This window comes from Mustela nivalis (assembly GCF_964662115.1).
Source record: "Mustela nivalis genome assembly, chromosome: 5".
NCBI lineage: Eukaryota > Metazoa > Chordata > Mammalia > Carnivora > Mustelidae > Mustela > Mustela nivalis.
This window is the reverse complement of record NC_139024.1, coordinates 148,384,642-148,398,843: the sequence shown is the minus strand read 5'-3', so window position 1 is coordinate 148,398,843 and position 14,202 is coordinate 148,384,642. Positions and strand designations below refer to the sequence as shown.

The window sequence follows — 14,202 nt, the reverse complement described above, 5'->3', positions numbered from 1 at the left end:
CATAAAATTCACACTCCTTCTTTCCAGTTCCAGCATGTGGCCTTAGAAGTCAACAAGATTTGATTTCAGGATCTGGCTGTGCCACTAACTTGCTAAGAAGTCACGGACCGGTTGGTTCATTTTCAGGCTCCAGGTTCTTTCCCCATAAAGGGGGTATTACTATCTTCAGAGGTGTTCCAACAATTAGAAATAATGGGGCACCACCTCTAGCCAGAAATGCTGACTGTTGTGATTATCACATGAAGAAGGGGTTTAGTGTGCACGTCTTTCCTTGTCGCTGTTTCGGGAATTGACTGCTCCGCTGATATAACCCCAGCTCAGATGCCGTGGGTTTCCATGCCCCAGGTCACTGCCGATGCGAACTGTCCATGCTGACGGTCACTGGTGATCCGAACTACACATTTGCAGGGAAACACGACCACCTAGTCCCACATTTTGCTAGTGCTCCTCCCTCGAGGCATTTCATCCCTATTCCACTGAACACAGATGACTACTGATTTTATTTTTTGGTGAGTCTTGGCCCTTTTGAGGAATTTATCACAATTGCTTTGGCTCAGGAGGGAAGCATTTGTGTGCATGGAGGAAGTTGGATTCCTACCCTTTTGATTGTATCTCCATTTCCCAAGAGATTTGTTTAGTCTTTCTGAATGTTTTCTCCTCATTTCTACTTAGAAAAACATCAGCTGAATGACTTTCTCATTTGCTTTTTAATAAGAGTGGTGAGGGATGGATGGAAAGGAGGCAGGTCTTACAAGACTAGAAGGCAAAAGGAAATCACTTGCTTGTAGGGAATTCTGTTTCATGACAGCCTTTTCCTGGCCACATAACGCAAACTTGCTGAGAAGTTATTGGATATGTAATATTTTCAAAAGTTAACAATCTGAAACTAGGAAAATTTCTTCTGTTGCTCACCGTGAGTAAATGAACCTTTCTTTCCAGACATCATTCCTGCACCTTTAGCAAATGTATTTCATTGATGTGAATAAGTACTTCTTAATGTTGGTTGTAATGAATTTGTCTTTTTATTGGCCCATTAGCACTTTAGACAATAAATTATACCGTGTCTAGAACAGTCTGCTTTGAGTGTTAGCACAGTGTGTATTTTGGTGTTGGGCATGTGCTTTGGGATTTAAATAAACTACAAAAGGAAAACATTTCCTACTGTAACAGAACAAATGCTGTGGCTATACAAAGCCCACTCTTTGTTCAGCTGACGTTATTCAAGATATAGCCAAGTAGATCTTCCCGGATTAGAACTCTGCTTGTGCGATTCTCAAACACTTTCAAGGACTCCTTCCCACTTGCAGAGAAGATCTGTTCTCCTTGAACTCCATATAGGCTCCTTTATTTTACCTCCTCAGCCCACCTTCCTCACGCTCTGCTCCGGGACTCCCTACCACTCATCCCACACTCTGGCCCAGGGCTGTTACTCCTCTCCTATAACCGTCAGGGAGCCAACAGGTCTTAGAATAGTTCCTGAAGATTCAGGAACCCCTTACAGTGTGTGCAGCTTCAGGGAAGCCCTTGAAAAATCACAAAGTTAGGTGGGAAGCAAAAGAATGCATAACGAATGACAGTAAACATTTTGACCTAATTCTGAGTTAAACTGTCTGTTTGACAGATTGAGTGCTATAGAAAACCCAAGGAAGGGCATAATCTGGGAAGGGCTGAACAGAATTCTGAGGTTGAAACGGAGTTTCATTTAGACGGCTTATTGGTGCAGAACAGGGGCTGTTGCAGTGATGTGGTTAAAAGAATGCTTCAGGGAGGGTGTTTTTTCTCGTTGTGTTTTCTAGAATCACATTCTCCCTTATTACCCACAGAGACCATTCTAGCCTCCTGTGGTATATCACTCATATCCCTGAATATAGGACAGGCTTTTTTTTTTTTTAAAGATTTTATTTATTTATTTGAGAGAGAGCACACAGAGGGAAAAGCAGGCTCCCCACTGAGCAGTGAGCCTGCATGGGGCTCGATCCCAGGACCCTGAGATCATGACCTGAGCTGAAGCAGATGCTTAACCCACTGAGCCATCCAGGCGCCCCAGGACAGACTTATTTTTTTTTTTAATGGAAATAACTTTATGAAGTACAGATGATAAAATTCACATGTGAAACTGAAGATTTCTGGAGCTCTGCATTGCAAATTAGTATGTTCAGAAATATCTAAAAAGATAAAAATGATTTTTAAACTTAGAACCTAAAACTTCCTACTTTTAGTGTGCATGATCACGTCAAATAGTGTGTTCCATTCAGCCGAGAAATGCAGCCCTGTAGGCTCCGAGAGCAATGCCTATTTACAGACACAGGGAGACGTTCTCTTGTTCTTTGGACAGCTCTATTATTGTGCAAACCCAGTGACCACCTTAGCAAAAAGTAAAATTCTTGCTGGCTCTTCTCTCACATGTGTTTGTATTCATCGTGAATACCGTGCCTACTAAATACATTACGGTAGGTTCGTCCATTGGTTTCATACTGACTTGATTTCCTTTCTCTGCAATAAAAAAGGAACAGCAGTTCCTTCTTACTGGTGAATAGAAACATCGAGATAGAAGCCTTCATTCTCTGATGGGAAGTAGAGGAAATGTAAAAGGGGGAGCACGGATTTCCTGAAACCGACCTATTTGTCAGGCTCAATGAATAATGGCATCATTGATACCGATGAAGAGGGCTCCCGGCGGCTCTCAAAACTTGGGGAGCAGAGAGGAGGAGGGGTAGCGCAGAGAGGGAGGCTTGAAGGCACAGGGACCGAGGGAGCCAAGAGAGGCAGGGCGCGGAGTTTCACGTGGTGTGTCGGAATGTTCTGTTTGTTCCAAGTGACCGCAGCACCTGTCACTCTCAGGCTGTCCGACAGAGAAATGCACGAGTCCGTAGTATGGGAGGGCGTGGTGGCGGGCTGCGGGCTCCTACGCCAGACTGCCCGTGAGCCACCGGATCTCACTACACCTCTGTTTCCTCAAAAAGAGGATGGTAATCATTCTCATCTCATAGGGATGATTTGAGGGCCGAGGGACCTGTCCGGGGAAAGTACGGAAGCCAGTACCGGGCACATGGGAGAATCTCTCTTCCTGTCTCTCGTCTTTATCATGGTCACATTGTCACAGTCCTGAGGGCCAGAGCGTCGGCCCTGTGGACAGAGAACGCACTAGAATTGACAAGACTCGGTTTTGCCGCCAGCTGCTCACCTTTATGGGGTCTTTATGGGGTTTCCGTGTCTGTGGAAGGAGGAGACGTGGCCTAGGATGATCTCAGATCCCCTCCTGCTCTCTGGTAAAACATGAATCAGACATTTCATCCTGGCCGCACAGCTGCTGGAATGGACTGTTCAGAGGCAACTCAAAGACTTGTTTGTTAAGCGGATTGCCTTGCACTGAGTCGGGCTTTGAGATGTTTTGTATTTTAACTGTATTATTTCTTACTATAACCCTTGGGTTAGGTAAGCATAATCATGTTTGGCTAGCAGATAATTCTGAGTCTTTGAAGCAAAAATGCTTGTGCCAGGATGAAAGAAAAAAAAACAACAAGTAACCTGCAAAGTGAGGCACCCAAAGCTTGGCCTATTTCTGCATAAACTCATGTGTTCCCCTACTCTTTACCCCGTATGTCCACACATGCAGGCAGATCCATGTTGCGGACTGTAACGCCATTACAGTGGATACGGACGGCACTTGAGAGTGTCGTACCGATAATAGGCCCTTGTGAAGGGTTAAATCACTACCCATTATAATTAAGACCTTCTTGACAATGAAATCGGTCCATGCTCCATCACTGTCTCTCATGTGCCGTGTTGGTAAATAACAGTCACCAGTCCCCTTGGTTTCACTTTTCTTCTTTCTGGGGGACTATCTCTCACAGATCTGTTTTTCTGTTGATCTTCATACCCAAAATGAAAACCAGTCTGGTGGGGGTACGGGGGTCGGGGGGCGCCTCGCTGGCTCTCTCCGTAGAGCGCGTGACTCTTGATCTTGGGGTTGTAAGTTTGAGCCCCATGTTGGGCATAGAGATTACTAAAAAATAAAATCTGTAACCAACTGAGCCACCCGGGCGCCCCCAAAATAAAATCTTAAAAAAAAAAAACACAACAAACTAGTGGGGGTGGCATATCTGGGAATCAACACAGACATGAACATTTCCAGGCCCAGAGCTTCTCAACTGTTGACTTAGAAATTATCTAACAATTCTCATCATACGGCACGTTGCTCAGACTTGCTGAAGCCGTGTGTTTTCAGTCTTTGTTAATGCCCTGCTGCCCAGGAGAAAGGTTGTATGTTTGATTCTTGTCCTGCTACCCTAGCTGTGTGCTGTTCGCGTCCGAGCCGGGAGCCGTTGCGTGTTTGATTCTGTTCCCATGACGGGACATTTTATGTGCCCAGAGGTAGAAATAATTTCTCTTTCACACTGTTTAACAGAAGCGAGATTAGACACAAGATAAGACATTTGTGCGTCAAAATTTATATTCTAAAAGCCAGCACTAGCCAACATAGAACCAATATTTTAGCAAAGTTCCAAAATGCTTGTTTTAGCGTGCTGTGTTGGTTCATTCTTTCATTATTCAAGTTTATAAGAAACATTCAGCAAGTGCCTCGCACATAATAGTTGTTAGCTACTAGGTTTATCAAAACCACAGATGTTTTCTGTGTAGTTATGAAAAGTGGTTGTAGTTGATTCTGTGAACAGTTTGGTGAAATGGAGATTCATTATAAATGATACATGTCATCTTAAAAGACACAAAACCATCTGCACGCAGAGTTCTAGACTTTTCTTTCTCTTTAAAGTCTTCAACAAATTGTCGTACCCATGCCACATCGGACAATTCTTCTGGTGACTAAGCCTTACCAGGTTGTTCCTTAAGCATCCGACTTCATTTTCTTAGAACCAGCAGCTGTCTTTTTACATTTGTTAATGAAATTATGTAATGACGGAGACGTACAATGGACATAAACTAGTTTAGGAGCGAACGCAGCTGACCCTTTGTGAGAACATAGCTCAGCTGGTGGGCGGCCAGAGCACAGCCTCCCAGCTGGGCTGATGGAGGCCGCGGTGGGCACACCCCACTGTACTACCTTATAGATGGGGGAGAATGTTGGCCAATTCAGAAAATGGGGTCAAAGGGGACATCAGTGAAGAAAAACTTTTCTTTCTTTCTCCTTTTTTTTTTTTTTCCTTTTTTGCTATCACAAAAATCTTTGAGGTTTACTTTCAAGTTTACTCATGGTGGGGTTGTATTTGTGTTTGGTAAAGTGTGCCAAGTGCCCCGCATTGAGACCATTTCGGGTCACATCTCCGCCCTCCTCACGGACATTTCCTTGCCTAGTGAGGTCATGGTGGGGGGCCTTGGCTTTTCTCTGGTTTAGGCCAGCTTTACTGGTGAGAAAAACTTTCCTGAAATAAATAAGCGAAGCTCATATTGTTAGATTCTTTTAAAAAGAGTGTGTGCATGTGTGTGTGTGTATGTGTGTGGGTAAATGTGAGTGTGTGTAAGTGTGTATATGTGTACGTGTGCATGTTTTGTGTATATTTGATTATAAGTGTGTTTATGTGGTTTGAGTATGGGTTTGTGTAAATGTGAACGTGTTAGTGTGTGTGTGTGTAAATATTGATGTGTGTATGTATGGGTGTGATTGTGTGTGTGTGCTTCTCTTTTCTACTCCTAATTTTTTTTTTTTTTAAGTAGGTTTTATGCCCAATGTGGGGCTTGAACTCATGACTCTGAGATCAAGAGTCCCGTGCTCTCCCAGCGGAGCCGGCCGGGCGCCCCTCTACTCCTGTTTCTTAATCCCACCTGGTCCCACCTTCTTACAGGCTTTCCTTTCTTCATCCCCATCTATGCCTTGTTTTTTGGCACCCAAAGACATCGTGTGACTTACTGAAGGGTATGCAGAGAGGCGGCTAAGAATCCCAGTAGACAGTAGACTTGGGAGCACTGGGATCCCAGTCCTGTGCTCATCTCCCCACCTGTAGTAGCTCATTGAATCATCAGAACATCCCATCACGTAGAAACCATTACTGTCCCCCCAATGTTACGGTAAGGAAACTGCTCCCTGGGAGAGAGCTGAAAAGCAGTCGTACCGGTGGGTTTTAGGCAGCGACAATGACATGTGAAGATGTTACAGATTCTCTTACAGTCCCGGGCTGTCCTCTGGTCTCTGCCGCCCCGGAAAGCGGCTGTGTGCGGCAGTCACGTTGCAGGGCTCTGGCGTGGAAGCCGGCCAGCGTTCTCCCTCCTGTCCCTTGTTGGAGTCCCGAGTGCCCGTGTTTGTTTGGTTGGGGCTTTGCTCTAATCTCCTCTTGACTGTGCTCCCCCCAGTCCAGAAGGGGTGTTGGGTCCCCATGTCCCTGTACCGCAGAGAACATACCAGACAGAAACGAAGATCACTTACTTCCCCAGCAGATGCGCTGTGTGAAAACACCCTACAAAAGAGCTCAAAAGACAATCCCTCTCAGATGCTCGTGGGGCGGGTGGCTTCTTGGCTTCTCCCATCCGGGGCACCAGCATCTGACCCTCTCCTGGGTGAGTCAGCCACCTCACAGGCCAGCAAAAAAGGAGCTGAGTTCCACGGCCAGCTCCTGACTCGTCCCAGCACTGTTGCTGGGGTAGAAACGTCCCTCTGGGCGAGTCCCCTGTGCCGTGCACACTGCAGGCGAGGCGCCCAGACTCCGGGACGCTGATCGCCCTCGGACACCGCTGTGGAAAATGGCCCCGTGCTCTCCCTTTACCCTCATGGCCCAGTTTCTCCGGATCCTTTTACCAAGCCCCTTAATGGCACCCTCCCATAGTTGATTAATACTTAAATCCAGTGTCACCAGGCCAATCCGGAAAGGTTTCATTTTTGTATCTAAACTCTGCGTGTTTTGGTCCTTTAGGTCGACCCAGGTTTAACGTCAGTACATGGGACAGTTTCTGAGCTGCCCCATTTGGGAAAGGGATATGCCGAAGGCTGGTCCACGTCTGGCATGTCTCCCCACCGCACGTCTGTGCGGAGAGCCTGTCTGCTCTTGCGCTGATCGGGTGCTCTGCCTTGGACCTGGGCCACCTGCCAAGCCCAGACTCATCAAAATCACTGTGGCTGTCAGCCCCGCTGAGAGGTGGAAAAAAACGTCCTTCCTAACAAGCAGACCCGGGAGTCCCACATCACAAATACTGAGTTCAGACTTTTATTTATTTATTTATTTTCCCACTCTAACTCCAAAGAGAAAGGACAGGAAAGAAGGAAAACGGGAGACTGCATACACTGGTAAAATGTACCGGTCGAGCTGAACTCTTGAACGCTTTTCCATGTTCCTGCTTTAGAAAAATGAGAAATATTCCATGCATATGTCCTATCTGGTCCTCTAGTGCCATGCTTGCTGTTTTATTCAGCCGTGATCTATAGGCGACTGCCTTGTTTAATGCAGATTGTAAGCGAGATAAGGGTTATGCCCCCATTTTGTTCTCCCATTTCTTAGCACACAGCCCCCTGTAACTGAGCCTGTACCTCTTCAGTAGTCAGGTGTGAGCACATGAATGGTACGTGCGTTTTCTCTCCATCCCTGCTTGGTCTTCTGTGCTTTGCTGTCGGGCCCCGCAAAGAGCATCACCTTGGTTACCCAGTTCCCACCGCACACATATAACAGCTTTGAATCCATTGCTGCGATCCCCAGTAGGGACAGATGATGCCCGAGCGGGGAAACTCGGATCTGCATTATATATGTGACTCAGGGGTGGGTGGGTCAGGTGTTTAACTTCCTGACTTGCAGAAATTCCATACAGGGGTCCTCTCCGCAGTCATGATACTGTGTTCCAGATTGCTTTGGACGTGCCTGTGTGTTTAGACCTATCCATATAGTTATAGGTTTTAAGCATAAACCCCACAGGGGAAATTGGCATCTTCTTGGTCATGGTTAGTGAGGTCAGGTTTGCCCTGTGGAGTCCCTGCACCAGACACATGGGGCTGCCATGTGTGGAAGGACCACCTGTTGAAAAGCCACAAGCCTTTGGGTTTGACAGTGCTGGGGCTTTGCTTGGTTTGTCTGGGATAGAAGCAAATATTCACAGATTCTCCTGCTTCCCACACGACTTCTGAACTTTCCCTTAGGGGCTGGTGCATATTCCTCTAGACAGAGTTCATTCTGTTTGAGGGTGAGGTATGGCAGGAAACGTGTAGGTGAAAATACTGCATCTTTCATGGGGCCCCTGATTCCCATCATCCAATACAAACAGCCCCATTCTTTTGCACAGTGAGCTTCAAAAAGCAGTTGGCAAGTTGGTTTTTTCCCCTTAGGCTGGGAAAGGGGACCTCCGTGTTTAAAAAATAGAAATGAACAAAGCAGGAAACCTTCTGTCTCTCCTTTACAGACCATATAAGGGTCTTTGATATTTAATGTCTTCTCTCTATCACAGAGTGAAGTGTGGTTTGTGTTTCAGGGAGAGACGGTTATGCTGAGGAGGACAGGAAGCTGTATGAGTCCACAGGCAGCGTTTTGGGGCTTCGGTTGATAGTCTGGCCTTTTTACAGTTGTTTCCTACCATCCCCATGATGCCCTTGAAAGTACCAGACCGAAGCACTGATTCAGGATAACCCCAGTCAGTGAATCCTATAGCTCAAAAGGAACCAGATAGAAAAATCAGGAGACATCTACAGAGTGTTTCTAGTCACAGTTTTATTGATAGGATTTATTATGTTGGTTTTTACCCCTGTGCCCTTCCGAGGTAATGTTATGAAAAAAAGTAAATATTTTACCTCCACTGGACATATAGGTTGGCATATCATGTCCTAAATAATACTGTTCTGGCTTCCTCTCCTCACAAGCCCCAACATAACACACATACACACACACACAGACATACATGTACCCCACCACACACATGCATATACCACAACACACACACACGTACACACACACACCCCACTACATACAAAACATAACACCCCACCACCATATATTGGCTCTCTCTTTCCTCTATGAGAGTATCCACCATTATATTGGTCAGTAAAATTTTGGAAATGGGAACTAAAGTATCTAGAGAAATAACAGTAAGTGATTTCTTTAAAAATTTTTCCTAAGAATAGGCGTCTTTTCTTTTATGTTTGAAATTGGATTACCTCACAGAATTGTCCTACTTGAAGGAAAGATAAGTAGATGTTTACCTCCTTCTCTATGCCAGAATTAATTATAGTTGATTAAAGATTTGAGGGATGATATTGATAATGGATATTAACTAAAATATATTCTAGACACTAACCAGGCACTGTGGTAAGTGCTTTATCTAGCTTGCCTTCGTAGATCATAACCCACGACCCAGTAAGGTAGCAACTGTTACTCCCCATTTACTGATGAAGAAACCCAGAACTTGCCCAAGGTCACACAGCTGTAAGGAGCAGAGTTCACATTTGAAAATAAAACTGTAAAAAATAAAAACAGCAGATCTAGAAGAAAATACAGGTGAATCCCTATATAACTTGGGGTAATAATAATACAAAAGGATTTTGGATGCATAAACATACACTGTAGGGAAAAACCACAAAGGAAAAGATGAAAGATTTGAATATGGATAACCAAAAGCTTTTGCATGACAAAACCAGCACGAGACCAAAAAGTAAATGCCAGACCAGGAAACAATATTTACAATGTATAATAGACCAAAGGTTAATGTCCTTAACATACAATGAGCATTTTGGGGGCACTGGTCTGGCTCAGTTGGAAGAGCTTGTGACTCTTGATCTCAGGATTATGAGTTCAAGCCCCACATTGGGTGTAAAGCTTCCTTCAGTAAGTAAATAAACACATAGATGTATGTATGATGAGCATTTTTAATTAAAAAAAAAATCAATGACTAAACCAGTCGATTTGTAAAAAGAAACAGAATCCAAATAATCCATTTGCTAAAGAATAAATACAAAGTAGAAAATCAACAAAGGAAAGGAAAATTGTGGTTCAGACAAAACCAAGAATGATAATAACCGTGTTGTGGAGGGGGCTTTGGTGGGGGACACAGTAATTTGAGTTTTTGGAGCTTTGCCTGGTAAAGAGAATAGAAACGTGCTCGGAGGTAAATATGTAAAGATAAATATTGCAGAAAAAAGAAAAAGGAAATTATCTGCATGCCCATAAAGGGCTGATTGCATCAGTAAAGCATACAATGGAAGGCTAAGCAGCTGTAAAAAAAAAAAAAAATTAATGTTGATATAACTTTGTAGAGGTGGCAAAGTGTTCATTATTTCTTGTCTTAAAAGAGAGTAAATTTTCCTTGAGACATGAAGCCATAGTGACAAAATGTATCGCAGTCTCTCTAGAATCCGGTCTTGCTCAGAGCTGTAAAGATACATGAATGTAACAATAGATCTTTGTGTTCATCCTTTTATAAATTGTGCTTTGAGATAGTTGTTTAAGGATGGAAAGGAGACGAAGTATTTCTGGAAACACAGTATAATTGTTACTCTTTCATATTCTATTTTGTATTTCCCAGAATATTTTCCTTTCCTGCTTAAAACTAAAGCTTTATTAAATATGATAAATCTGGAGAATATTCTGTCAAGCATAACTGTAACTAAGAGAACTTGATTTTTGAAAAGCCTAAGCATATGCATAATGGAAATCAGACAGACTAGTTCGGGTTTTTACTGTGACATATATCTTGATTTAATGTCCAGGAGGTTACCATGGGTGCCAGGAAAAGTGTAATCTGTCATTTTTATCAAAATTGTTCAGTTGGTAGATACATATTATATTAACATGTCTATTCACATCTGTCCCCAGTGCCTGATCTAACCAAGGGTACTGTAGTCTTTAGGGGCTCATTAGAATCTCAAACACAGTCATACTTTGATTAAAGTATAAACTTTAATGCAATTAAGTCTTTTTTTAAAGGATTTTTTTTCTTTTTAAAGATTTTATTTATTTATTTGACAGAGAGAGAGAGAGAGAGATCACAAGTAGGCAGAGAGGCAGGCAGAGAGAGAGGGGGAAGCAGGCTCTCTGCCAAGCAGAGAGCTCGATGCAGGGCTCGATCCCAGGACCCTGAGATCATGACCTGAGCTGAAGGCAGAGGCTTAATCCAGAGCCACCCAGGTGCCCCTTAAGATTTTTATTTCTAAGTGATCTCCACACCGATTGAATTTGAACTCAGAGCCCCAAGATCAAGAGTTGCATGCTTTACCAACTAAGTCAGCCAGGTGCCCCAAATATTTAAGTTCAGCAAACAATATTTTGATGCCTTAGTCCTCGGTAATGAGAAAAGGGGCTCCCAATTCAGTACGCTTTAGTCTGAGGACAGCTATGTCAGCATAGGAGTAACTCAGGGCATGAAAGTGCCTGCTGTCTGCCAAGGACTCTGCTAAGATGCAACACCTATTTTTAAAGCTCACAGGACTCCTGGGAGCTCAGTCAGTTAAGCCTCCAACTCGATTTCGGCTCAGGTCATGATCCAGGGTTGTGAGATCGAGCTTCACATCGGGCTCCATGCTGAGTGGGAAGTCTGCTTGAGATTCTGTCTCCCAACCCCCCAAGAGAATGCATAAATAAAATCTTTTAAAAAAAGGAAACTCACACTCCAGTGCTAGAGAAAAATGGGAAAGAATAGTGAATTGTGATAAGATCTAGAGTTTGTAAAAACAAATAAATAAATATAACCTGAACCAAACCATGGAGACCAGAGGGGGAATGACCGATTCCTGGTGTCCTGCAGTGTGCGTCACCAGTGATGGGTGAGCGTCTCCTTTAGCGGTCAGGGGTCAGGACAGACAGACCCAGGGCCTGCCATTTGCTATGGGCAAATGATCTTGGGCAAATGACTCCCCATTGGAACCGCAGCCTCCTTACAGATCCTACTGGCCGCGGGGACTGTAAGGATTCAGTGATCCAGAATATGTAAAGTGCATTGCTAGTGGGGCAGTGGATAAAAATTAATTCTCTTCTTCTTAGTTGCATAAATAATAAAAGTATACAGGTTCAAAAGGTTAATTTATCAGAGTGCCTGGGTGGCTCAGTCGTTAAGCATCTGCGTTTGGTGGGCGCCTGGGTGGCTCAGTGGGTTGGGCGTCTGCCTTCGGTTCAGGTTATGATCTCAGGGTCCTGGGATCGAGCCCCATATTGGGTTCTCTGCTCAGTGGGGAGCCTGTTTCCCCCTCTCTCCATCTGCCTCTCTGCCTACCTGTGATCTCTCTCTGTGTGTCAAATAATAAATAAAATCTTAAAAAAAAAAAGTTTCTGCCTTCGGCTCAGGTCATGGTCTCAGGGTTCTAGGATCAAGCCCCGTGTCGGGCTCTCTGCTGAGAGGGGAGTCTGCTTCTCCCTCTGCCTCTGCCCCTCTGTACCCCACCCCTGCTTGCACTCTCTTGCTCACTCTCAAATAATAAAATCTCACAAAAAAAAAAGGTTAATGCACATCATCTTTAGTATTTGTAATAATTTAGACATAGGCAAAACCAGTTTATTCTTATATTTTTATATCCTGGAGAATTCTTGAATCACTTGGTTTATTTTTGTGCAATTTTAGTATATATGTATCCTATCCTGGATATGTGGTTATGTGGTTTTTTTCACTTGACAGTGTCATAAACCTGTCTATCTCTGTAGCACTCATTTCTTAGTTTTCTTGATCTTGGATTTAATGGTCTTTAGTTTAAAAAATTTTGTACCAGGGAAGAAGAAACATTGTGATTTTCCTTTAAAAGAGTTAGAGGAGTGTCTAGGTGGCTCAGTCGATTGAGCATCTGACTCTTGGTTTTGGCTCACGTCTGATCGCAGGGTGGAGAGATCAAGCCTTGCCCTGGGCGCCATGCTTCGCAGGGAGTCTGCTTCGAGATTCTCTCCCTCGGCCCCTTCCCTCACCCACTTTCTCTCTCTCTCAAATGAATCTTTAAAAAAAAAAATAAAAGAATATGGAGAAAATAATTCTCCATACTTCCATCCTACTCAGCCTCAGGAGCCAAAGCTAGATGTACTGCATCTCCCCACCCAACAGAGGAAGGGAGAGATTCCTAAGTGGCCACAGGCCCTTGTGGGGCCGTGGTCAAGCTCTGACCACAGTGCTCCCCGCACTTGAGTCCTTCAGTCAACTCAAGTGCTTGCTTTTTTTCAAGTGACTAACTATGAGTTGAAATCATGAATTACGGGCAGGATGTTTGACCTGGCTGAGTTGTAACACGTCTTGTCCCCCCTCCTTCCCCCCGCTTCCTGAGGGGCTGGTTAGCCAGGGGGGAAGATGCAACAAGAAGGCTCCGTTGGTCTGCTTGTGTCTTCAGAGCCTGCGGGTGGCACTTGGGTCTGGCCGAGGACCACGGTCGGCTCTCAGAAACCTGAGCACGGGCTGGGTTTAACTCCCTAAAGTCTATGCTGTGGGCTCTGCTCCAGATTTAAGGCCTGCCTTTCGGCATGGGCCTTGGGGGAGTACACATGGAATAGGGAAGACCCTTTGAGAGAATGGACGAGAACAAAGTATTGATGTGGTGGGCAATAATTTTGACATTCTCTATTCTTCCCTGTTCTTCCTGGAGTGTATGTGTGTGCGCGCACATGTCTCTTCAGCCAGTCTTCACAACAGCCCTGTGCGTCTCAGAGTGGTTAGAGTGGTTACACCCTTTTAAAAAATTCACATATTATGCCAGCGTGTTTTGAACACCTCTTAGGTGCCAGGCTCTGTGCTAGATGTTAAAAGTCAGAATTAGAGCAATAAGGTTATGTGAATCTGTTATTGTTTCAGCCAGTTCATTTTTCTTAACTTCAGTGCTCACCGATGGGTCTTTCTCTCACACCGTTTGACCCAGTCTATACCAAATACGCTATGTGTATGTGTATTGGAACATGATTTTTGTTAAACTCAGGAACGTTTTCGAATTCCAGCCTTGTCTACACACACAAATGTGTCGGGATTTTTTTTAACGTGGTGTGTAATATTCTGGCAACAAAGTAGTCCACGTTTTCCTTCTCTCCTCCCTTACCAGTGGGCATTTAACGCGATTCCAGCTTAGCAAGTCCGAGTAATGCTGCCGGGGCATCCTGTGGAGGTGACCATCGTGGAAGTGTCTGGGGGATTTGGGTGCCTCATCATGGCCCCCAGTGGAGGCATGGGCGCTCGCTTCTACGCGCTGTCGGGTTTTCAAGTGACCGTATTATTTATTCTCCCAGCAGATTACAAAAATACCCGTCTTTCCTCAGTCCAGTGATATTGTTGCCAAAATGTTACATTTTGCTGGCCTAACGGTTGAAAATATTGCTTGTTTCA

The 14,202-nt window shown here is 44.4% G+C and overlaps 1 protein-coding gene across 4 annotated transcripts in view; it reads left to right on the top strand.

Annotated features, from left to right (window-relative positions):
- Nucleotides 1-14,202, top strand: part of KIF13A (kinesin family member 13A) — a 204,354-nt gene that overhangs the window by 106,439 nt on the left and 83,713 nt on the right. The gene's annotated exons all lie outside the window — the stretch shown is intronic.